The following is a 25,461-nucleotide window of genomic DNA, read 5'->3' as shown; positions in this document are numbered from 1 at the left end:
TTACCATTTCTGTACACAATGAACGCTCATTGTAAACTGAGTCATCTGTATACTTTCTGTACCATGCATGTGCACACAGTACAATCTATGTACAATCTGTGTCCCATTACCCAGGTTCTAATTTAATGTTAGTTGAACAGTTAGTTACTTGACAGTGTATTATTAGTTCACTCAATAATAATCACAAGAAGACCATCAACTTGTTCATGAAGAGCTCCCCTGACACCAAACACTGCCCCTTGAAAGAGACAAATGTTGTCTATGCCTTCACTTGCCCGCTTGGGGACTGTCAACTCTAACGAATTCAATATCTTGAGGTTATCTTGAGTTGATTTCGGGGCTTTTAGTGTCCCCGCGGCCCGGTCTTTGACCAGGCCGCGGGGACATATAGAATATAGAATATAGAATATATAGACAAGACAACAACATCCTTTTTGAAGACGCTTAATAATGCACAAACAACAAAACCCTATTAAGGAACATTAAGTCTCTATACATAACCAGACCATCACCAGAGATATCCTGACAAGCAACAGCAAAATAATCGACAGCGATAACAGGAGACTGGACATCGGCGAGGCGCTATACATCAAGCAAAGTCATGTATCAATAGCCAACTAGCACCAAATTACATTCTGCCAACCTCCAGAACACGACGGAACACACATGTTGCTTCAGCCATCATGCAAACAGGCGATTGACAAGATACAATGCATCTCTTAGAGTCAGGTCAAATAAAACTGTAAAGAAAATGAGCTTTGGAGAGTTAAATTTTCAACTTCCTTCTCAAGTGAAAAAGTAGACAAGATTCTCGCTAGAATCACTGATCTCATCCTTTCGGTCACATTTAATAATATATGCCTATAAACATATAGGCATATATTATTAATATATGCCTATATATCTAGATAGATAGATAGCTTAGATAGTACTTATTGTAACGATTTGACGTAATGGACAAATAGAAAGTAGAATTTTGTACCAATGAATTTGGACAAATCGGAAACGGGTTTTGTATATATATGTCGTTAATAAAACTTAACCTAACCTAACATACTAGGCCTAATCCCCGGTACCTGTGAGGCGTGATATATGCTATAATAGGCCTAGTAATATTTAAGTTTGGGTTTTAGAGCTTTATTTTTAAGACTAGAAAGTGTATAGTGCCAAATTCTACGCCAAGATTATTGTAGAAAATTATGCAGTGCCAAACTGGATAAATTATGCAGTGCCAAACTGGATAAATTATGCAGTGCCAAACTGGATAAATTATGAAGTGCCAAACTGGATAAATTATGCAGTGCCAAACTGGATAAATTATGCAGTGCCAAATTGGATAAATTATGCAGTGCCAAACTGGATAAATTATGCAGTGCCAAACTGGATAAATTATGCAGTGCCAAACTGGATAAATTATGAAGTGCCAAACTGGATAAATTATGGAGTGCCAAACTGGATAAATTATGCAGTGCCAAATTGGATAAATTATGCAGTGCCAAACTGGATAAATTATGCAGTGCCAAACTGGATAAATTATGAAGTGCCAAACTGGATAAATTATGCAGTGCCAAACTGGATAAATTATGAAGTGCCAAACTGGATAAATTATGCAGTGCCAAATTGGTTAAATTCTTCAGTGCCAAATTATTGACGTAATGGGTCTAAATGTCCATTACGTCAATATAATGTACAATGCTCGACATAGTTACAAAAACAATACTAAACAGGAGGATTGGTTGCACTATTCTATTGATGAATGTCCATTTCTTGAAGCAACCAGTCTGTCTCATACTCATAATGCCCTCATGATGATGATGATGATGAGGACTGATGATTACTTCTTAAGATTACAAGAGTGTATCATGCATTTACAATGATCTCATCATTGACTTGACACACTTCATTACTTCATAAGAATTATTTTCAACGTAATGTTGACATTCTTAGGAAGAAGCACTAGTTATCAAAGTCAGATCCACGCGTATATATTTTTGTTATAAAATAATTATAATATTTTCAAGAAATAATAGTATAATATTACATATTTACCAACTATATATATTCGTGGCAAAATATTCACTTGGCTAGAAAATACAGTTTAGACACCCAACAGTGTCATGGGCCAAGTTATATGGCTAGATAATGGACCAGTACGGACCGAAACGTCGTCACAATAATGGTAATAAATGGAGCGAAACGTCGTCACTTCCTATATTTTCAGATGTGTGGGGTTGGGTGTCTAATGTTCAGCCAAGTTATTGTGTCTTGCTGTCTGCATAATAAAGTTCAAGCCTCATATTGGTTATTGTTTATGTATAGAGACTTGGAAGGCTGATCACCCCAGACAGTTACTGCCTGAGAGGAAGTCAGTGGGTGATTTTGATAACAAATTGATAACAAACAGATGCATACAAGCTCTGCCATCATTCTGTTGTTCAAGGCGGCGTGACATAATAAAGTACGATTTTTCCAATTAGTTTTGGAATGTCTCTTCCGCCATTATTATTATAATTATTTTTATTGCATATATTTACATTATCATTAATCCATATTATTCCTGTCTTAATTTCATTTTAATTATTGTCATTATTATTATAATTATTAAAGAAGTATTTGCCAGCATATAAGACATTTTAATTTAAAAGAATATTATTTTAACAAAACATTATTAGTATGTTCTATTACACGTTTATTTAAGGTGATTTTCAAATGTTTATTTAGGGCAAAACATGTGATTTTGTACATGAAAATTAAAAATATAATATATTCGGTTGTTGGTGGGCCAAAGACATGAAACTTATTCCCCTGGAAAATCGATATTATAATTGTTGTATTTTTACTATTATTAATAATAAAACGCTTATTTGGCTATTGTATGCTATTACTGTATTCACAGATATTGTTAGTGAATACAACGTTAGGTTAGGGTTACGATGCCTATATACTACCGACAGTTAGGTAATTATGGTTGTTAATTATGGGACCATTTGTTTCTGCCCGAAACGCTGCGTGTACTAGTGATTTTACAAGACTGTAATTACTATGCTATGTATCCTCAATCCCAATGTACCTTCTTGCAAATATATAAATAAATAAATAAATAAATAAATAAATAAATAAATAAATAAATAAAAACAAAAATTACCGGCTAACATCATAAACATAGGATCGATGGAGTGTTTCTAGCGCAGGCTATATATATATATATATATATATAAATATATATATATATATATATATATATATATATATATAAATATATATATATATATATATATATATATATATATATATATATATAAATATATATATATATATATATATATATATATATATATATATATATATATATATATATATATATATATATATATGTATATCACGAAAATAAACACGTGATTAAGAATGTGACAATGTCAGACCACGGAGGAAAATGAAACTTAAGGAAATAATACTTAAGGAAATTCCTGTTTCATTTTCCTCCGTGGTCTGACATTGTCATATATATATATATATATATATATATATATATATATATATATATATATATATATATATATATATATATATATATATATATATATATATATATATAATTAACTGAGGTGTCTCGAACCAGGTGTCTGGAATTTTCTCATTGATTGATTGGTCACGTTAGTGTGATTTCTATGTGTATCTGGATTATATATTTTATACATATAAAAATACACATATACAGTGATTATTATCATTGCTTCCCATGACTGTATTAACTAACTCATACTTATATAGTTTGAAGATTAAGCCCATTGTTGCAAAGTAATTACATTAATGAGATAATTTTATTTTGGTTTTAAATCTAGTGATCTATCGTTGCAAATCGGGTTTGGAGCTCCCACGGCTGAGTTAACAACACGACTCCGTTAATGGCTAAATATTGTATCGTCTTCCTCAACGACTTCTATTGTATTTTCTTCCACATCGACTCCTATTGTATTGTCTTCCTCAATGACCCCCCTATTGTATTCCTTCCCCTCAGTGATGAGCTTTTCATTCCTCGCTGTTGTGTGGAATATTAAAAGCAACAAGTAGTGGCAGCTGTGTCAAGATTACTGCGTTTCTTGCAGGTCGGCGTTCAATCCCCCCGATCGCTCAAGTGGTTGAGCACCATTCTTTTCACTCTGATGTAACTGAAATTCTTATTCTCTTCTCTTCCAAGTCGTAGATAGTCGTAATGACTTAGGGCTTCAACCCCCCCCCCCCCTCATAATTTTCCTTACTTCGCCCGATCAGGGATGTCGCTGTCATGCTTCCTCACACAGTGACTTCAGTGTCAATGAAACATCAAACACTGAGCGTCTTAAGTCAGTCCTCCCTGTGGTCGTACACACCAGGAGACAGCAGTGATACAATTTCATAAATGTATATTTAAACTGTGTGAGGATGTTGAGGTTCCAAAGGAATATATTACCATAATCCTATTACAGTACAATTAAATTTTAATCAATGATATGTTGTTCATAATATCAGGGATATAGCCTGTAAATTAACAGTTAATACAGTTTTAAACAAGAACCATACACAAAATGATTGAGAACAGTAATATAAATATATTAAATCAAATAAAATATATCCTCTAGAGAGCTGCTAATAGAAATTTATAGAAAGAGGTGAGAAATATAAGGTTAAAGAACTCACAGAGAAGCTTCAAGCCTCATTGTTTACAAACAATGCTTCCCTACACGTGTTCACTCACATGTCTTGGCCCTGTTTCCCCAGTGCCGTAAACTACCAATTACCTCCGAGGCAAAGCTACCCTTCTCTCTCTCTCCCTACCCGGAAGTGGTGTGTGTGTGTGTGTGTGTGTGTGTGTGTGTGTGTGTGTGTGTGTGTGTGTGTGTGTGTGTGTGTGTGTGTGTAAGTGCATGTGCTTGCATATGTGTGTGTGTCTATGTGCGTGCGTGTATGTGTACATGTGTGTGCGTGCATGAGCGTGTCTGGTAAGAGTTCTCCCCCTGTTGTGGCTGGCATCGTTCCACCCTCTGCAACAGGGGAGCTTTTTTGCCTATTGAATCTGTTACTATTTATATATTGTTGTCTATATATACACACACTCACATGCCTGCATGAATTTACTCAAATTCAAGCATATATATATATATATATATATATATATATATATATATATATATATATATATATATATATATATATATATATATATATATATATATTGGTAGCAGTCTTTCCTGTAGACATATATTATTAAATATGACCAAAAAAGTAAGATTAATAATTCTAACACGAATTTTCTCAATTTTTCTTATATTTTTCTTCACTGTTGATGGTAACTGAAAAATCAATTCTCCAAAATTCATTTTTATTTCAAAATTCAAAATAAAAATGAATTTTGGAGAATTGATTTTTCAGTTACCATCAACAGTGAAGAAAAATACAAGAAAAATTGAGAAAATTCGTGTTAGAATTATTAATCTTACTTTTTTGGTCATATTTAATAATATATATATATATATATATATATATATATATATATATATATATATATATATATATATATGTATATATATATATATATATATATATATATATATATATATATATATATATATGTATATATATATATATATATATATATATATATATATATATATATATATATATATATATATATATATATATATATATATATATATTCAGGAATAATCACAAAAACACGTGATTCATGTGTAAATATCCACATAACAAAAAAAATGAAACGTAAATTATAACATTTTCGTGATTCAACACAGAGTTTCAAGGAATACAAGCAAGTTCAAAAATGCAAAAATACTGCTGAAGAGCAAAACAAAAAAATAAATTCAAGATAATTCATGATAAAGGCATTTTCATTATCTTGCGTGAATGATATTATGACACATGAACACACTAGCCAAGTGCTATAATTCGTTCAATACATTCTACAGGTCAAAATCTATTAAAAATGGTTAGTTGCATATCAAGTCCAATGGTAGGAAAAGTTTTTAAATACATTTTGAGAAAAATCGTCAAAAGAAGGTTAAAGACATTGACAAACTCAAGATTTTTGGTTTTGAAGATAGTTTTGCATCTAGAAATGCCCCCGTGAAGAATGTATTATGCTCAGGTAAACCACAAAAGTAACGTAGTATACTATCAGTGTATACCAATTGTATAGACCATGAATAATTTGTTAGTGTTAGTTGCTATTTGCTAGACTAGTACTTAAATTACTTTGTACTTGTGCACAAAGTGAAGAAAATAATATCTAAGTTTGCCGGTGTCTATCAAGTGAATAATATAATAATAGATGTTTAAAACAACAGCTTATCGGTGTTTCTTAAGTGAATAGACCAACAGATAAATATATAATTGATACCCTACCATAAGTGTACTACACTTAGTAAACTCAGTAGTGACTTATAAACTCTTAGTTAACATTTATTTATATTAATATTTATTTTTATTTATGAGTTATATTAAACTTTCCTTGCATTAGGCTGAAATAGATTTGATAGGCGTGGGTTTATTTAATAGTAACACAGCTAATTTTACGTTAGGTTAAATTCCATTAATGGGAAATTAATTCAAGTTAACATTATCCAGCAATGACCGCGTTTATAATCTTTGACGTAAGGAACATGAACCTTTCAACAGCACAACTAATTGAGACTATCACAACGAGGTTATCTTGGTTATCTTGAGATGATTTCGGGGCTTTTTAGTGTCCCCGCGGCCCGGTTCTCGACCAGGCCTCCATCTGGTGAGGGTGAGCATAGTTATGAACTCAAATGGGAGAGAACAACGCATATTGACGATTGGAGCAATGTAAGGGTTTATAAGAAAATGATAATGTACTCACGATAATGATAGTGATAAATGATGATAGTACTCACCGAAGCCGCTTCCAGGATGAGTGCGTCCAGTCACATATAAACAAACGTACCTGTGTAGAAACACGTAACTCAGTTATATATATATATGGCAACAAGGAATGTAGATTATATTCAGAATTCTTTATAATGTGCATTTATGATATGTTTACACATGTATAATTATATAAGTAAATGCCCATGAATATGAATGTGAATGCATGAGTGTATATATATATATATATATATATATATATATATATATATATATATATATATATATATATATATATATATATATATATATATATATATATATATATATATATACATAAAAGGAAGACAGACACATATACGCCAGAAAACACACAAATACACAAACCTCGCAAAAATTGAGTAAGCGTATAATTATTGCATGAGCCAGCACGATGAATTATTAAGAAACCCTGACATAACATTGTGGGTTATTCCGCCGCTGTTCTTGTAGGCGAAATTATCCCGCAGATTATAAGCATTTCTAATGTTAATCCCAATAAAACTATCCAATTTGACAGTGTGAAATTTTACATGAACAGGTAGAAGCAAATTTTGAATTTCGAAGAGAATGTATGTGAGGCTAATTTCATTCATTTCTGGAATTGATAAGGTCAGTGTCCAAACGCAATTATCTGTAATTTAATATAAAAATCCTACCGTAATCTAAATTAGCCTTAGCCTCTCTCTCTTTCTCACTGCTCTGCGTCACACAATGTTTATCAGCCAGCTGATGTCTTGCTTCTCAGAGAAATATTTTATCAGAGTTTTAAGGTTGGATGCTGCATCTTTTCACGTGACGTTTCGGGCCCAGGAGCTTAGGTCATCTCTGACTTGCTTCCCGAAATACCCAATTCCATCAGAGTTCCTTGGAGTACGGGCTTTCAGATATATGAAATAATTATAGGAAAATGTGTGGGATTAGATGTTTGTTTAAGATGATATATATATATATTTATATATATATATATATATATATATATATATATATATAAATATATATATAAATATATATATATATATATAAATATATATATATATATATATATATATATATATATAAATATATATATATATATAAAATAAATATATATATATATAAATATATATATATATATATATATATTTATATATATATATAAATATATATATATAAATATATATATATATATATATATATATATATATATATATATATATATATATATATATATATATACTGTTGTATTTGAGGTAGACAGGTGTGCTAGTATATACAATTGTTGTATTCTATTACAGCTCACAAGAACAGATGCATTCAAGTGGGTTAATAGACACAACTGTTGCATGCAGAGCTTGTTGCATAGGCATGGACAGAGACCGGGCCGCGGGGACGTTGATCCCCGAAATCAACTCACGGTAACGCAAGATTGGCGAATCTTATGAGCACGCTACTGCACCACGAACGTGATATATGAGGCTGCTAAAACAAAATGGCGGAAAAGGTGAAGTGTCCATATTAATGACATACTGGAGACGCCCATAAGTCTCCTAGCCCCCTGGTCTCCTAGCACCCTAGTCTCCTAGCACCCTGGTCTCCTAGCACCCTAGTCTCCTAGCACCCTAGTCTCCTAGCACCCTGGTCTCCTAGCACCCTGGTCTCCTAGCAGCCTAGTCTACTAGCACGCTAGTCTCCTAGCGCCCTGGTCTCCTAGCACCCTAGTCTCCTAGCACCCTGGTCTCCTAGCACCCTAGTCTCCTAGCACCTCCTTCATCTTGGAAAGACTATATATGATATTCTTTGGAGACCTTGGACAGGATAGTGCTAGGACAAAGCGGTGTATTGCTATAATGATGCTTGGACAAGGCGGTGTATGATGCTAGGACAAGGCTGGTGAAAATCTTGGGATATCCCTTGAAAGGCTGGTGAAAATCTTGGGATATCCCTTGAAAGGCTGGTGAAAATCTTGGGATATCCCTTGAAAGGCTGGTGAAAATTTTGGGATATCCCTTGAAAGGCTAGTGAAAATCTTGGGATATCCCTTGAAAGGCTGGTGAAAATCTTGGGATATCCCTTGAAAGGCTAGTGAAAATCTTGGGATATCCCTTGAAAGGCTAGTGAAAATCTTGGAATATCCCTTGAAAAGCTCGTGAAAATCTTGGAATATCCTTGGAAAAGTCGGTATCAATCGCATCCTCTTACACCTTGAGTGGAAAAAAAATCAAATTGGAATAAGCTAAGAGGATCGAATTCAGTTTCTATTTTCATGCAAAGACAATCCGAACCTAATAAGAAAACAAGGTAACTGGTTTACATGTCCCAAGGATCCCAGGGAAAGGTGAGGTAGTTGGGAAAAAAGGACTTAACAACAGGACCAAAGAGATGTAGAGTGTGATGGAGTCTTCAAGGAGGAGGCTAAGATAGATGAAGAGAGCAGCTAAGCCCTCCCAGATGAGATCAAAACAGATCTAGATATCTCTCAGGTATACAATGAGGAATTGGGATCTCACAGACCCCCATATCAGTCTCATATGTTGGTCCTTAGCAACATTCATGTCAATAACTCTGACACTTCTTGCAATTAAGACTCTTGTTCCATGTTGCAATCAATCGAAAACCGGCTCTGATGTGCCTCCTATCCTTACTAAAGTTAAACTTCTAATCGCTTAATAAGTAGTTCTTTATCAAAGTGCTTTTTCCAACGTCTTCAACAATTGATAGGGATAATATTAGACCAACGTTCTCTTAGTGAGTTCTACCTGGTATTTAAGTGGAATAGTTCGATACTGCTCTGCTTCCAGGCTAGTGTGGCCATGGATAAACTTCTTCCAGGCTAGTGTGGCCATGGATAGTCTTCAATACTAGCCATGGATAGTGTAGCCATGGATAGTGTGGCCATGGATAGTCTTCTTTCAGGTTAGATGGCCATGGATAGTCTTCAATACAAGCCATGGATAGTGTGGCCATGGATTGTCTTCTTCCAGGCTAGTGTGGCCATGGATAGTCATCTTCCAGGCTAGTGTGGCCATGGATAGTCTTCTTCCAGGCTAGTGTGGCCATGGATAGTCATCTTCCAGGCTAGTGTGGCCATGGATAGTCATCTTCCAGGCTAGTGTGGCAATGGATAGTCATCTTCCAGGCTAGTGTGGCCATGGATAGTCTTCTTCTAGGCTAGTGTGGCCATGGATAGTCATCTTCCAGGTTAGATGTCCATGGATAGTTATCTTCCAGGCTAGTGTGGCCATGGATAGTCATCTTCCAGGCTAGATGGCCATGGATAGTGTTCAATACAAGCCATGGATAGTGTTCAATTCAAGCACGAAAGAGGACCTCAAGAGAAGGACTGGAAGAAGACGTGGACACCTTATATAAAAGCAACAAGGACTCACAGGAGTCTGGTCCGAGGGCTTCATTAACATCTGCGTCCAGAAGCAGTATTTCTACTTTTTCCTTGTGGTGTAACAGGTAGAGAGGCGCCGGGTGCTGGGAAGGGGTCTGTATAGGGGAGGTGGGGGTAGAGACAGGTCTGGGTCTCTTGCTTGCTTCTTGCATGCATACAGGCAAGCAAGATGCATTTGGCATCCTTATATTATTATATACTTTGTTATTTATGTTTGTGATAGACAGTTTATCTAATTATTCAATTATAATTCTGTGAGCAGCTGCTGCTATTGTAATTATATATTTTTTTCTACTTTTCTATATTCATAAAATTATTTAATAGCAATAAAAATAAAGAATTAACAAGACTAATAAAAATTCTCATAATGTTAATATTAATAATAATAATAAATATTATTATTATTATTATTATTATTTTTATTAATATTATTATTAGAATAATATTTATTATTTTTATTATTATCTGTCATAATAATACAAATTTCTTCACATACGACTGACCACAATACCAGGTGTATCAGACGAAGCTGAACACCTGTGTAGTCGTGGTCACCATATATAAACACCTGCAGTTGTCGTGGGTCACCATATATAAACACCTTCAGTTGTCGTGGGTCACCATATATAAACACCTTCAGTTGTCGTGGGTCACCATATATAAACACCTTCAGTTGTCGTGGGTCACCATATATAAACGCCTTCAGTTGTCGTGGATCACCATATATACACACCTGTAATAGTCATAGTCATCATATCTGCCTACCTGCAGTAGTCATTATCAACAAGTGAGGACTATCTGTCCAATCATCATCATCATATATAAACATGATGCTACATATAACTCATTATAAAAACAATGTATAATAAAAATTCCATAATATCCAAACTTCAGGTGCCATACTTTAACAAGGTCTTAATATTCTCAATATAACTGCGTAATTGAATTTCCATTCGATAAAAAAAATCAGTTCAAGTTTTTTTATAGAATCAAATTTTTATCGCTGAAGATTTCATTCTTTTTAAACAAAAATGCAGTGAATGACTCAAGAGTTCGTTCAATAACAAAAATGTATTTTAATAACGACTGTCGTTTAACATAGAGCAAAGAAGAAAATTTAACTAGGTGCCTAATGCGTGCAGTGAATATACAGTGAGAACTTTGCTACATTGTGGCTTGAAGTCTAATTGAAAAATACTCCAACATTTCGGAACAATTTGTATAATTGATATTGCTTGTGTGTTAGTTGATATATGTAGATGGTGTCTGGGGGTGTTTTACACCACACCAGGTGTAGAGTTGGACCCTTAATGTGTGTGTGTGTGTGTGTGTGTGTGTGTGTGTGTGTGTGTGTGTGTGTAGAGCACTTATCGTGCTCAATGATACGAGCACACCTGTCATAATCTAAAATTTGCTAACACCTGTTTTAGTAATATTTAGGTTCACGTCCAACACCTGTAAAGGTTATATATATATCACCTTAGGCCACACCTGTTAAGATAACCACCAATCAACCTAACCGATGGAACACCCCAATCCCAATCAAACCTTCAAACACCTGGCCAATCAAACCTAACAGCCCAAGCCACATCCAATGGTGATCCCAAACCTCACGACAGACACTGTCCTCATCCCCTAATTAACTCAGCAATAATGAAAGAAGAACGGAGCTTCCCGTCTTTCACCTGTTTGACGGGCCAAGCCCCAACGGTGCTCAAACTTGTATGGAAATCGACTCATTACTTTCACTCAAAAAATTATATCAGTGACGATTTAGCTTTATGCCAGGCGGGAAAAAATAGACGCTAGATAATTCAGACTGTAAAAATGCCCGCTGTCTATTACACGGAGGAAAATAATGGTATTTTCTCAAAGCACTTAATGGATACAGAAAAAAACACCCAAATAAGAATACAGAATGCCCTGTGCAATATAAATTGAATGCAGTGTGAATATATATATATTGAATGCAATGTGCAAAATGAATTTTAAAGTACAATAGTACAGAAAATGGAATTAAAATGACCATACTAATAGTACTTATGAAGTGAACCAAAAATATAAAAATCTGTGAATGTAATGATATTGACGAAAATACTGACAGAAATAATAACATAGATAGTGATGATAAACACAGCTATTAGAGAAAATAACAATAAGAAATGATAACCAGCCGTAGATGATAACAGGAATGTACGATATCCCGAAAGCAGCGGCCGAAATTGCGGCGATGACCGCTACCACGCATCAGGATAGCGAGAGAGAGAGAGAGAGAGAGAGAGAGAGCAGAAGCAGGCTAAAACTGGTAGCAAGTCACATAGCCGGGAACAGAAGGATAGGAGGAAGAGAGAGAGAGAGAGAGAGAGAGAGAGAGAGAGAGAGAGAGAGAGAGAGAGAGAGAGAGAGAGAGAGAGAGAGAGAGAGAGAGAGAGAGAGAGGGGTTGAAGACCCGACGCACTAGCACCACCGGAGACCAGACAGAATGATAATGATGATGCTTACTGAAGAGTTTTACAGTTTGTTATGTTGAAATAAAAAAATGTCTTCAAAATGCAGCTAGCAATCTTTTTTCAGCGAGGGGGGGGGGGGGGGGGCGCTTCGAACCGGCGGCGGCGGTAGCGGCCGATCCTGTGTGCCACGACATGTGTGGTGATTGGCTGGCGACAGACACCTCCTGGTGAAGCCGAGAGAGCGATCCCTGCGCAGACCGCAGTATTCTAGACAACTCCCAGGCGCCCTCTGCTAGGCTGCGCACAGACACCAGCCTTCCCCGAAACTTATCTCTGGGACACGCTGCAGGATTTTACACTTAAGCCTTATCTTGTATGCTTAAAATGAATAATCAATGGTTTATCCTAGGATAAGTTAACAAGCGCAATGTGGTAAACCTTTTATTATGATAATATCCCTACCGGGCGTTTTTCAAAGCCGTCATCCACTCACAATCGGCTATTGAATTTGCTGATTAAAAAAAAAAGCCAGCGTGGTAGTAAAAATACTATGACTTCCTACACCGTTTACAGTTTACAACTCTCTATGACAACCGGAGGGTCTACGGTGGCGGAAGCTCACCCACTAACGACCCCCAGTTATTCATAATTCACTCCAGCCTGCCACAAGGAGAAGAGCCAACTAGGTCTGAAAAGATGCTAATTCTACCGTCCAATCTTAATCCAATTTAGTTTGAAACCAGGAGCTAGCTAGCCTTGTCAGACCTTACTCTGCTGTAAACTACAATTATACTTGACTGCATCAGACAAAATTCTGTTATAAATGTCTGTGTTGTAATTATCTGTAATAACTGTATTTTCATTACATATAATTATTTTGCCAGCTTCTCGCTATATAATTCTCTGCTTCTGGTTATACATATGTATGTATGTATGTATGTATGTATGTATGTATGTATGTATGTATGTATGTATGTATGTATGTATGTATGTACATGTGTGAGTGTGTGTGTGTGTGCATGCACTACTTTTCAAATTAGATTTAGCGGAAATCATACAAGATTTATCACGGGGAATCCTGAGTAACATAAGTGAAGCAGGATAACAGGATATATAGCTTAATGGAGTCGAAACACAGAGGCATTAAACCAAAGTAGGGATTGCAGCTGATCCATATGTCCTGTAATTACTACATGCAGAATTACTAAGGATTTATAGTAGCTCCTAATGCTCCCGCGTCCTCTTAACTGCTATCACGGCTCAGAATATATGCAAAAATTTCAGTGGCGTAAATGCATGTCGAAATATGCAGAGTAACTGTATTGTGATGCTGTATTTATGCTAATTTGCGCGCGCGCACACACACAATATATATATATATATATATATATATATATATATATATATATATATATATATATATATATATATATATATAAATATATATATATATATATATATATATATATATATATATATATATATATATATATATATATATATACATCAATATTGTAACTTTTTTGTGTAATGATATTTTCAAATAAAGTTAGATAAACATACACACATACCAAAAGAATAGGGGTGGTAGGAGAAGAAAATATCAGTGTTCAGTGAGGATCCACAAGGTCTTCTCTGAGTACTCTATATTTTCTTCTCCGAGGCTATGGGGCCCTACACTTGCACCAGAGGTGGTACCCCTATTTTATATATATATATATATATATATATATATATATATATATATATATATATATATATATATATATATATATATATATATATATATATATATATATATATAATTTTGGAGGATGTATGTCTGCTAAATACTATTAGATATCCACGTATCTGGTCTGTCTGCAGAACAAATTGTAGTAAATAATTTACATTTTCAGAGTAAAAAGGTTATGACGCACTGCAAGCTCTTGAAATTTACATCACAAATATAAGGATAAATCTAATGCAAATGCGTATATACTGAACAGAAGTAAAATTTTGTTAGATTTTCGTAAAAAAGTGAATATTATTGCTATTTTCTGAAGTGGGACAAATTCTACAACACGAAATTATCTATATATATATATATATATATATATATATATATATATATATATATATATATATATATATATATATATATATATATATATATATATATATAAAAGAAAATGTCCTTTTGTCTGTCCAAGGTTGGAGGCCAGGCGTTTGGGGACAGCCTCACACAACATTTGAAGATGACACATGGGTGCCATGGGAGTGTCATAGGCCGCAGTGCCCCCCCGTTTAAGAAACATCGGCTTCTATAGCGGTTCACTGCGATTTTCTTGAAGTCTGCAATCGAGAATTTGTTTTCCAGGTAGATATTCAGCAGTTTCTCAGTTGAACGTTATATTATATTTTCTGGGAGAAGAAAGGGTATTAAGTGAGAGAAAAGAAAATGGGTGAGAGGGTGAGAAAGAGAAAGAGGGAGGGGGTACGGGAAGATGACGGAAGAGAGGGATGATTAGGGGAAAAAGAGAGAGGGAAGGATTGGTGGAGACCCAAGCACAGCCGGGTACACTATCTAGTATATTAAGTAGAACCAAAATCTGCATATCTTACGTCATATCTTTCATGAGAGTTCAAACAGTTAATGATAATTTTTTACTAAATATATATATATATATATATATATATATATATGTGTGTGTGTGTGTGTGTGTGTGTGTGTGTGTGTGTGTGTGTGTGTGTGTGTGTGTGTGTGTGTGTGTGTGTGTGTGTGTGTGTATGTGTGTGTGTATGTGTGTGTGTGTATGTGTGTGTGCGTCTGTGCGTGTGTGTGTGTGTGTGTGAGCGCGTGTGTGTGCATGTGCGTGCGTGTGTGCATGTGCGTGCGTGTGTGCATGTGCGCGTGTGTGCGTATATGCGTGCGTGTGCGCGTGTTAATGTTCCCACGTGCACGCAGCCTTACATGCGAGTATTTTTCAAGCTTTGATTTTTTTTCTTAAACGACATGAGTCATGTAACATAACACCGATTTAAATAAAAAATTATGCAGTATTTTTAATCATATTTTTTGTTAATAATGTATCTGTTTAGAAATAAGCAGATATTTTTGTTATCATGTAAAAGACTGATATCAATCGTCTTGTGTTACAGGCTGCTATACTTTCGTAGATAACATAATATTATTTATTAATTCTGGAGAGAAGTGATAGGGAAGGGTTTGAGGAGAAAATGGAATGCGGAACTCTGAGAAAGAGGATAGAAGGAGAAGGAGAAGGTAGAGGGGGGGGGGGGAGGAAGAGGGTGAACACGTGGAGAAAGATGGAGAGTGGAGTTGGGATGGGAGATAGAGAGATTGGGGGAGAGACCCGGGCGCCGCCGGGGTACCCACCCCCCCAGTTAGCTATATATGGAAGTGTATACACAACTATTATCTTTACTAATAATTATAGTCATTGATATGGGTTATATGTATATGTGAAAATATTAAAGATATGATTTCACAATATATTCATTCATTTACAAAGTGTGTCCCCTAATCGGCACAGAAATAGAGAGAGAGAGAGAGAGAGAGAGAGAGAGAGAGAGAGAGAGAGAGAGAGAGAGAGAGAGAGAGAGAGAGAGAGAGAGAGAGAGAGAGAGACAGAGAGAGAGAGAGAGAGAGAGAGATAAATCGGTGAAGGGACAGAGACAGACAGCTATAGGCCTGCAGAGACTGGGTCGACAGGGCAAAGAAAGACACAAAGATTGGCAGAAAAACACAGAGACAGACAGACAGAATTAGGGAGAGAAGGTGGAGAAGGGGGGGGGGAGGATGCTCAAAGAGAAGGAAGAGAGAGATACCCCTGTCACTGCCTTAATATGTGTATATATATATATATATATATATATATATATATATATATATATATATATATATATATATATATATATAAATATATATATATATATATATATATATATATATATATATATATAATACTGTTAATTTCCTATATTATTTATACATACTCAATCCCCAGATATACACATTATCCCCTGATATGTATACCATCCTATCACTCACGTCATATACACGTTCAATACATACAACACTACACGCTTAAAGGTCTTGCGTTTTGAAGAATACATGGTTACAATATCTTGTTATTTTAATACCCAATAGCCCAAACGGTACATAACATAACCGACTTGTCGAACGACGCATCGTACCTGCAGGATTTTCTGCCACAACAGCACATGTATGTGCGGACGTAGACACAAACACACAAAACATACAAACACACAAACACTGTAATTGTCACTTGAGGATTGTTTCACAACACGTGGGGTCAACCAGTCTGTAGTGACGATATCTGGTTAGGCCAAACCACTTCAAATTATACGTGAATTTGGGCCATTTGATTTTCTCAGTATCAGTCTTGTGGAGAGTTTCTAATGTTTACATTTCCCCACAAACGTGATATTCCTGTTCCTATTTCTCTCTCTTGATAGTATATATACACACACACCTGCTGACTATAGCTATGACTGCAGCACGGGGGCTACTCTATATACCAGGCAGGCCCACGCACAAGCGGCCCATGCACACCTGACACTTTCCACAATATGGTAAAGCAATACATTTTTACCCCTTAATTGGATTTTATTTATCACTCTCATATCGTTGTCGGGGTTCACGATGTTGGATATATGCCCTTGTTTTGTTTGTGCTGGTTCTCTTTAATATAGTGAGCTACTGGGGGTAGGGTTGACGTGTGTGTGTGTGTGTGTGTGTGTGTGTGTGTGTGTGTGTGTGTGTGTGTGTGTGTTCTCATCTAGTTTTGCTGGCCTGGTCGAACATCTGCTCTTAAGCCCCGCCTTTCGACTATCATTAGTTCATTGTAGTTACTATTTTCAATCGTTTTCTTATATATTTATATTTAAAACTGTTGTCGAATTCGCTTCTACAACTTTCTCATCTAGTTCGACCACTCATTACAACACTAAGACTGAATCTAAGACTGAATAGTGAATTACAACACTAAGACTGAATCTCAGTGAATCATCTGTTTCCAGTTTCCAATTATATCCTCTTGTTGAACTGTTCCTTATATTTAAAAGGGCTTCTATATAAAACTGGTGAATCCTCCATAAGTATCTAGTATGTCGTTATCATGTGTGACCTATTCCTTCTTTCCCCCCAGCGTATGGAAATCCAGCTCCCAAGGTTTTTTATTTATAGCTCAGTCCCCTTAGCTCAGGAACGAGTCATGAGTCAATTTTTTGAACGTTTTCTAACTTTATTATGTGTTTCTTTAGGTAGGGTTCCTTGCATAGCCAATAATAGCATACTATAATTGAGTATGCTACCCTGAAGCATACTCAATAATAGATCTCCCAAAGGATGAAAACAGTGATGTATGTATGTGTGTGTGTTTGCGTGTGAAAAAAGCATGGAAGAATCAGCATGAAGTACAAAATATCTCGTGTTGTATTTCAGCAAAATCACATTGAATTTGATGTTTTTTTTCTACAAAATTACACAGATGTTGTGCTGTAAATATGAGTCAGGTCGGCGGGCATTAAAGTTTTAATGGTGCATAATAAAATAAGTGAAAGAACCGGCAAATGTATGATATCATACCCAAACCGGCATATGCATGACTACATACCCTAACCGGCATACGTACATACATATATATATATATATATATATATATATATATATATATATATATATATATATATATATATATATATATATATGTCGTACCTAGTAGCCAGAACGCACTTCTCAGCCTACTATGCAAGGCCCGATTTGCCTAATAAGCCAAGTTTTCATGAATTAATGTTTTTTCGACTACCTAACCTACCTAACCTAACCTAACCTAACTTTTTCGGCTACCTAACCTAACCTAACCTATAAAGATAGGTTAGGTTAGGTTAGGTAGGGTTGGTTAGGTTTGGTCATATATCTACGTTAATTTTAACTCCAATAAAAAAAAAATTACCTCAAACATTATGAATTGGTAGCTTTATCATTTCATAAGAAAAAAAATTGAGAAAATATATTAATTCAAGAAAACTTGGCTTATTAGGCAAATCGGGCCTTGCATAGTAGGCGGAGTACGACGTTCTGGCTACTAGGTACGACATATATATATATATATATATATATATATATATATATATATATATATATATATGTCGTACCTAGTAGCCAGAACTCACTTCTCAGCCTATTATGCAAGGCCCGATTTGCCTAATAAGCCAAGTTTTCCTGAATTATTAGATTTTCTCTAATTTTTTTCTTATGAACTCATAAAGCTACCCATTTATATTATGTATAAGGTCATTTTTTTGTATTTGAGTTAAAATTAACGTAGATATATGACCGAACCTAACCAACCCTACCTAACCTAACCTAACCTATTTCTATAAGTTAGGTTAGGTTACGTAGCCGAAAAAGTTAGGTTAGGTTAGGTTAGGTAGGTTAGGTAGTCGAAAAACAATTAATTCATGAAAACTAGGCTTATTAGGCAAATCGGGCCTTGCATAGTAGGCTGAGAAGTGCGTTCTGGCTACTAGGTACGACATACATATATATATATATATATATATATATATATATATATATATATATATATATATATATATATATATATATATATATATATATATATATATAACAATAAATAGTAAATTTAACCACTATTTTGGAAGAAGACAAGAGACGTATCTCTGAAAAAACTCCCTGGAGAACTTTAGACCAAACTAGACACCCAACCCACATATCTGAAAGCAGGCGAAGACGTTTTGGTCGCTCGTGCGAAAAGTTCACACGACTTAATAATGGTCCAGGACGGATCGAAACATCGTTACTGCCAATATTTTCATACGTGTGGATTGCCATGACACTATGTAATGTGCTGCATTTAAATACAATTGTTGTTTTTGAACTTTTGAAAAAATATATATGAACATATTTTGTTTACTTAGATGATAGACATTCTCCTTGCATATCATTATTATTTTACCAACAGGTAATTTGGTTTTAAATATAAGAGTGAAAAGGCACATTTTTGCAATAGAGATGACATTAAGAGTCTTGACTCTGTAGATGGTACATAGCCTTGGGTGTTTCTAGAGCCTCTGATAGGGTCAGGCTCTAGAGAATTCATATACATTGTTTATCTTATTGGGGAAGATTGAAATTTTCTGCCTTTTTGAAAATTACTTAACCCATTTTTTCAGAACGTCTCCAAAAAAATCATTCCTCCTGCAGAGGTTCCATAGAAACAAGTGTACCCCAAGGTAGTGTGGCTCTGTAGTGTACTACAGGGCTAAATGTACTAAATGTACTCCATTTTAGTACTCCCTCAGAGTAGAGTAAGTAGGGGCATTTTACTCTCGGGTAATATTGTCCAGAGTAATTTATTCGCCATTTTAGGGTACAACTTTTGATACTTTACTCTAAGTTAGTGTATCACTGAGTAGTGTATCACTGAGTAGTGTATCACTGAGTAGTGTATCACTGAGTAGTGCACCCTAGATTAGTGAACTAATATGTAGTGTGATAACAGGTATAAACTAACTATAAACCTAAGGTTTAATAAACACGTGCAAGATGAGTCAGATAAATGCATTGCATCGCACATTCATAAATGAAATGTATAACTTCTTTTAACTCTCAAAGTAAATCAATCGCTATCGTACTTGTCTTTGATCTGGGCGTCTTCCTTTTCGATCTAATCTACAGTTGTTATCCAACACATGAGAACCCTTCCTCTTACTTAATCCGTTAAAAATGCGACGAAGTAGGAACTACTTAAACGCCATAATATTGACGTTGTATCGGCATCGATATGTTAGGTTTTGGTTTATTCCTTTCTAGTTAAGCAAAACTGTTTTTTTCAAGGAGTGACAAATCAAGAGAGAACTGAGGCCGAGACTCCGAGGCTGAAGCAAATATTCTACAGCCATATTAATACACAAGAGATGTGGCTGCTCTATATGTTTTCTGCAGTACACATAGAATGTGTAGCTCAGCCATTTAGCTTTCCTACATACTCCTCCGTCATAACCAGGTAAGAGCTGTCACTATGTCACAAACTCTCACAAGTCGAGCCTGGCCTCGGGCCGGGCTTGGGGAGTAGAAGAACTCCCAGAACCCCATCAACCAGGTATCAACCAGGTATGTGACTTATCATGTAAGGGCTCCCAACGCTTCTCTCACATTGAATAAGTTAAGCTTAGAAATATTGAAATGGCACAATACTGTACTCAAATTTCTTGGTCAATAATTTCACCTGTTTAAATAAGCTATACACATGTCTATTAAACAGTATTTCCAGGATAAAATATTATCTGCTTGATGACCAGTACTGCACAGTACTGAGCTGTGCTATAAAGTACCAAAGTAGCACATGGGGTTAAAATGTGTGCTAGAATGCTAGAATATGTATCTACAGCATATGGGTTCATATGTGGGATACAAACTGTCGATATCACAAATGGTTCATACATAGGGTACAAATTCCTTATATATATATAAGGAATTTATATTCCTTATATATATATATATATATATATATATATATATATATATATATATATATATATATATATGTCACAACCTGTGAATTCAGCACATATGTGAAGTACAGAGATGTAAAGAAAAAGGTGTCACTATTTATACATATTGAATGCATTAACGAAGATGGGCAGCAATGGTCAATTACCCATTGCAAATGTTCTGTGTTATTGTCTAGAGACTCTGAAGATATTAAATAAACATGGACTGGAATCAAGGAAAATTCAGCACTGCTAAACCCTTTGCTAAATTTATACCAAAAAAAATATTAATTGCTACACATAATCCTTCATCTCTGTGACACCAGTCTCCTTTAGCCTCCCCTCACCTCACCCTCCCATTAGATCCCCCTTTCCCTTACACCCCCTTACCCCTTAGATGCTCAGTTCTCACCTTTTACCCCCACGCCTCTCTCTCCCTTCCTTGCCTTATTAACCGCCCTTATATCACTCATTATTTTTTATTATACCTCTCTAAATAAGGACGACAAGGCAGGATGTATAGTGAAGGTATATACACTGACACTGTAGATATTTTTATATGTATAACTTGAAACTTTGAAGAATAACTTGAAACTATTATATCTTAGAAATGGTGGTCCGGGGTATCCTAAGAGTGTACATCTAGAATGAATAGTGAGATCTGCTAGCTAAAGGCAACTGTTTTTCTCTCAACGCACCAGCTAGAAGAAATAGGTGCGTGTGTTAGCTAGAAGGGCAAGTCTAGACAAATAAGTGGTGGTACGTGTAAACTGAGACGGAATCTCTAGATAACATGGTAATAGTACAAGTTTCCTAGGAGTATATGATGAAACTTGTTGCCCAGACCACACACTAGAAGGTGAAGGGACGACGACGTTTCGGACCGTCCTGGACTATTCTCAAGTCGATTGTGAAAATGGTCCATATATCGACTTGAGAATGGTTCAGGACGGACCGAAACGTCGTCGTCCCTTCACCTTCTAGTGTGTGGTCTGGTCAACATTCTTCAGCCACGTTATTGTGACTCTTCGCCTTCATATGATGAAACTTCATAGCCAGATTTTGCCTTAAGAAATAATTATTTTCATGACAGTAATGAAAATATTTGCAATAAATTTGATGTACAATTGTACAATATATATATATATATATATATATATATATATATATATATATATATATATATATATATATATATATATATATATATATATATATATATATATATATACATTTCATATGTTCTGTTCACTTTAAAAGAAAGTTCAAATTAATTTGTCTAACTTCTTATTTACCTGTTTACTTGGCCTGATACTAATAGATAAGCTCCGTTGATTTCGTCAACATTTTCAAAGTCAGAGATGAAATGTATACGAGGTAGTTTGAGCAACTGAATAATAATATAACTAAGTAGGAAGAGGTGCAGTATGATGTTACAAAGGCCAATAGGTCTTCTGCGATTTCCTTACTTCCTATGTTTGTATGGTGGCTGAGGAGGGCGTGTACTGGACCCTTGATCTTGTAGATGGTATATTGTCCCCTGAGCGTGAGCTGGTTGCTAATAGTTGGCTGAGATTGTTTGATATGTAGCACTTCGGCAATGTTTAATCTTCTCTTGTCTTTGTATCTGCCGATTATTTCAGTATTGACAGTTAGGCTATCCCTGAAGATCTGACTGTGTGAAGAAATTATTGGTTCTCTGATGGAGCCTTGTTTGTGCATTGGTAGGTACCTAGAAAGAGATGTTGTTGTTTTGCCTATATTCTGAGAACGTTGCGGCTGACAGTCTCCAAGTGGACATGAGAAGGCATAGACGACATTCGTCTCTTTCAAGGGGTTCATTTGGTGTTTGGAGAGTTCTTCATGAGCAAGTTTGGACGTCTTCTTGCGCTTGTAGTAGACTGTCAAGTAATTCTTTCGGTTAGTGTCAGTAAGAGTCAAGGTTCTATCTTTGTCTTCCTTGTCCCTTTCCTCCGTTTTGTGAGCCGTGGAAAAGAATTTCCTGAAAAACAGTTTAATATATATACGGCAGATACTATTGAGTTTCCCGTTACGTCGGAAGTAGCATAATGGCTCATCTTTTTAATGACGACATATCCATTACAGTATGTGTTATTGACTTGGGTAAAGCTCTGTAGAGCTTTACTCTACAGAGTTCCTCGACAATCTGCTTCCAGCTGGAGCTGTGTGTGAGAGCACGGTTGACACGGCGCCAAAATCACTCCGCTTGTGTCAGGACTCTAAGGCACATTCCTATGTTGGTTCCCTTAATGTAGAGAACAGTGTGAAAGTCACCATTCATTTCCAAAACTCTAATATCTACTAAATTCGGCAGTTTGTAATAGTTTCGTTCTTCCTGATTACAAAAGATGTTATCCATTTCTTATCTTCTTTTACAATCTCTACGCACTTACAACATTGGATTCCTTTTTTACAATAGATTCATAGATTTCAAGCCAGCTTGAAAATAAAACTCAAAACATTACAATAATTATAAATTCTTTAAAATCTTATTCAATCCTGATTTTCCAATTGCTTAATATCTCTGTAAGAACATGGAGAATGTCTCTCTATTGGAGAATATTTCTTGATATTTTCATTCTATTAAACTTTCAAAATAATGATATTCTTTGAGCAAGCGAATGAAATAGGGATATACGAATGTTGATTATTAAACACTATTGGTGTAATATATAATTTTAGCATATTATTTGATCCTCAATCTACAAATTCATTTAGCAGCTTACCTAATTCTGAGATCCACGTTAAAGTTGCTTCCCAGCCTCTCCATAACATAAAATAAGAAGGACTAGTCAAGCTCTCTGGTACAGTTCATTTAGGTACTCCATAGCAGGTTACATCAGAGCCGTGATGTTACTGCTGTGGCTGGGAAGTGCATCCAGAGAATGGTGGTGAAAAACCCACACTAGAAATGCTCTAAGGATAGAATGAACATAACGTTGTACTCTGCCGACTAAGAAACATCTTGGAACCTTCTTTCAGAGACAAATGTATACACTGTGTTTCACTTTATGACTCTAGAATGTCGAGAGAGTTTCACCACTGGGATTCAAGAGCGTCAAAGGGGTTCAATGTTTGATTCATGGACAAGAATAGGGGGTTCCATTTTGTGATTCAAGAGTACCAAAGATTATCCACTTTGTGATTCAAGAGTAAGAAAGATTATCCAATTTGTAAGTCAAAGAGTACCAAAGAGGCTTCCACTTGTCACTGAAAAGTACCAAAGGGTTCCATATGTACTTGTTTCATTTCAAGACATTTAAAAGTTTTAATATCACTTTTTTAAGCACTTTGATGCGAAACGTAAGCACACACGCAATAGCTAATTTCATCTAAATAAATTATATATATATTTTCGATTCCAATGAAAAATACACTTGTTTTTACTTTCAACAAAATTGGTTGTTTTCTGTAAATGATACAATGTTGCGAAGGAACTATCGGAAGGTCTCAAACACGAAGAAGCAATTTTTAAACCTTCTTCTCAAACAACAGTCAACATGGAGACGCTGTGAACTCTGTTCTCAAACAACAGTCAACATGGAGACGCTGTGAACTCTGTTCTCAAACAACAGTCAACATGGAGACGCTGTGAACTCTGTTCTCAAACAACAGTCAACAGAAAAGACTGTTCTAAGCTCAGTTGCTTTTCTGAGTGACTTCCTACGTAAGGACACGGTCAAATATATCCACTAAGGATCATCTTATAGCCGAGCGGAGGTGAATTATCTAAATATTCATATCTTACCTTGAGGTTACCTTGAGGTGCTTCCGGGGCTTAGCGTCCCCGCGGCCCGGTCGTCGACCAGACCCCCTACAGTTTCACAGCCTCCTACAGCCTCCTATCGGCTGAGTCTCATTTCTAAACACAACATGCCTTGCTATCGTGAAGGTTGTATGCAAGGATATCAACTTGATATACACTGCTGACTCCGCCTTGAATTACCAGTTCTGGCAATTACTCTGATTTTAATAAGAAACTCGAAGTTTGGTTATTATAACCAAAACAGCCAGAAAATTACACTTTCTCATACGATGTAATTGTGCATGACTGGGGCTATGGCTGCACTTTAAAGGGAATTATTCCATTTGCGAGACCATTGTCTGAGGTGATAGCCAATTTCTCACAAGTGAATCACCAGGCAT

At 35.5% G+C, this 25,461-nt stretch overlaps 1 protein-coding gene across 1 annotated transcript in view; it reads right to left on the bottom strand.

Annotated features, from left to right (window-relative positions):
* LOC123767560 (uncharacterized) overlaps positions 1 to 24,535 on the bottom strand; it is a 545,934-nt gene extending 521,399 nt beyond the window's left edge. The window contains exon 1 of the mRNA XM_069310624.1: positions 24,042 to 24,535. The gene's annotated coding sequence lies outside the window, so the exon portion shown is untranslated. The remainder of the gene's footprint in view (positions 1 to 24,041) is intronic.
* Between the last annotated feature and the right edge of the window lie 926 nt (positions 24,536 to 25,461).

This window comes from Procambarus clarkii, chromosome 67, assembly GCF_040958095.1.
Source record: "Procambarus clarkii isolate CNS0578487 chromosome 67, FALCON_Pclarkii_2.0, whole genome shotgun sequence".
In the NCBI taxonomy this organism is placed as follows: domain Eukaryota; kingdom Metazoa; phylum Arthropoda; class Malacostraca; order Decapoda; family Cambaridae; genus Procambarus; species Procambarus clarkii.
The sequence above is the reverse complement of the archived record's forward strand: the minus strand, read 5'-3'. Positions and strand labels throughout refer to the sequence as shown.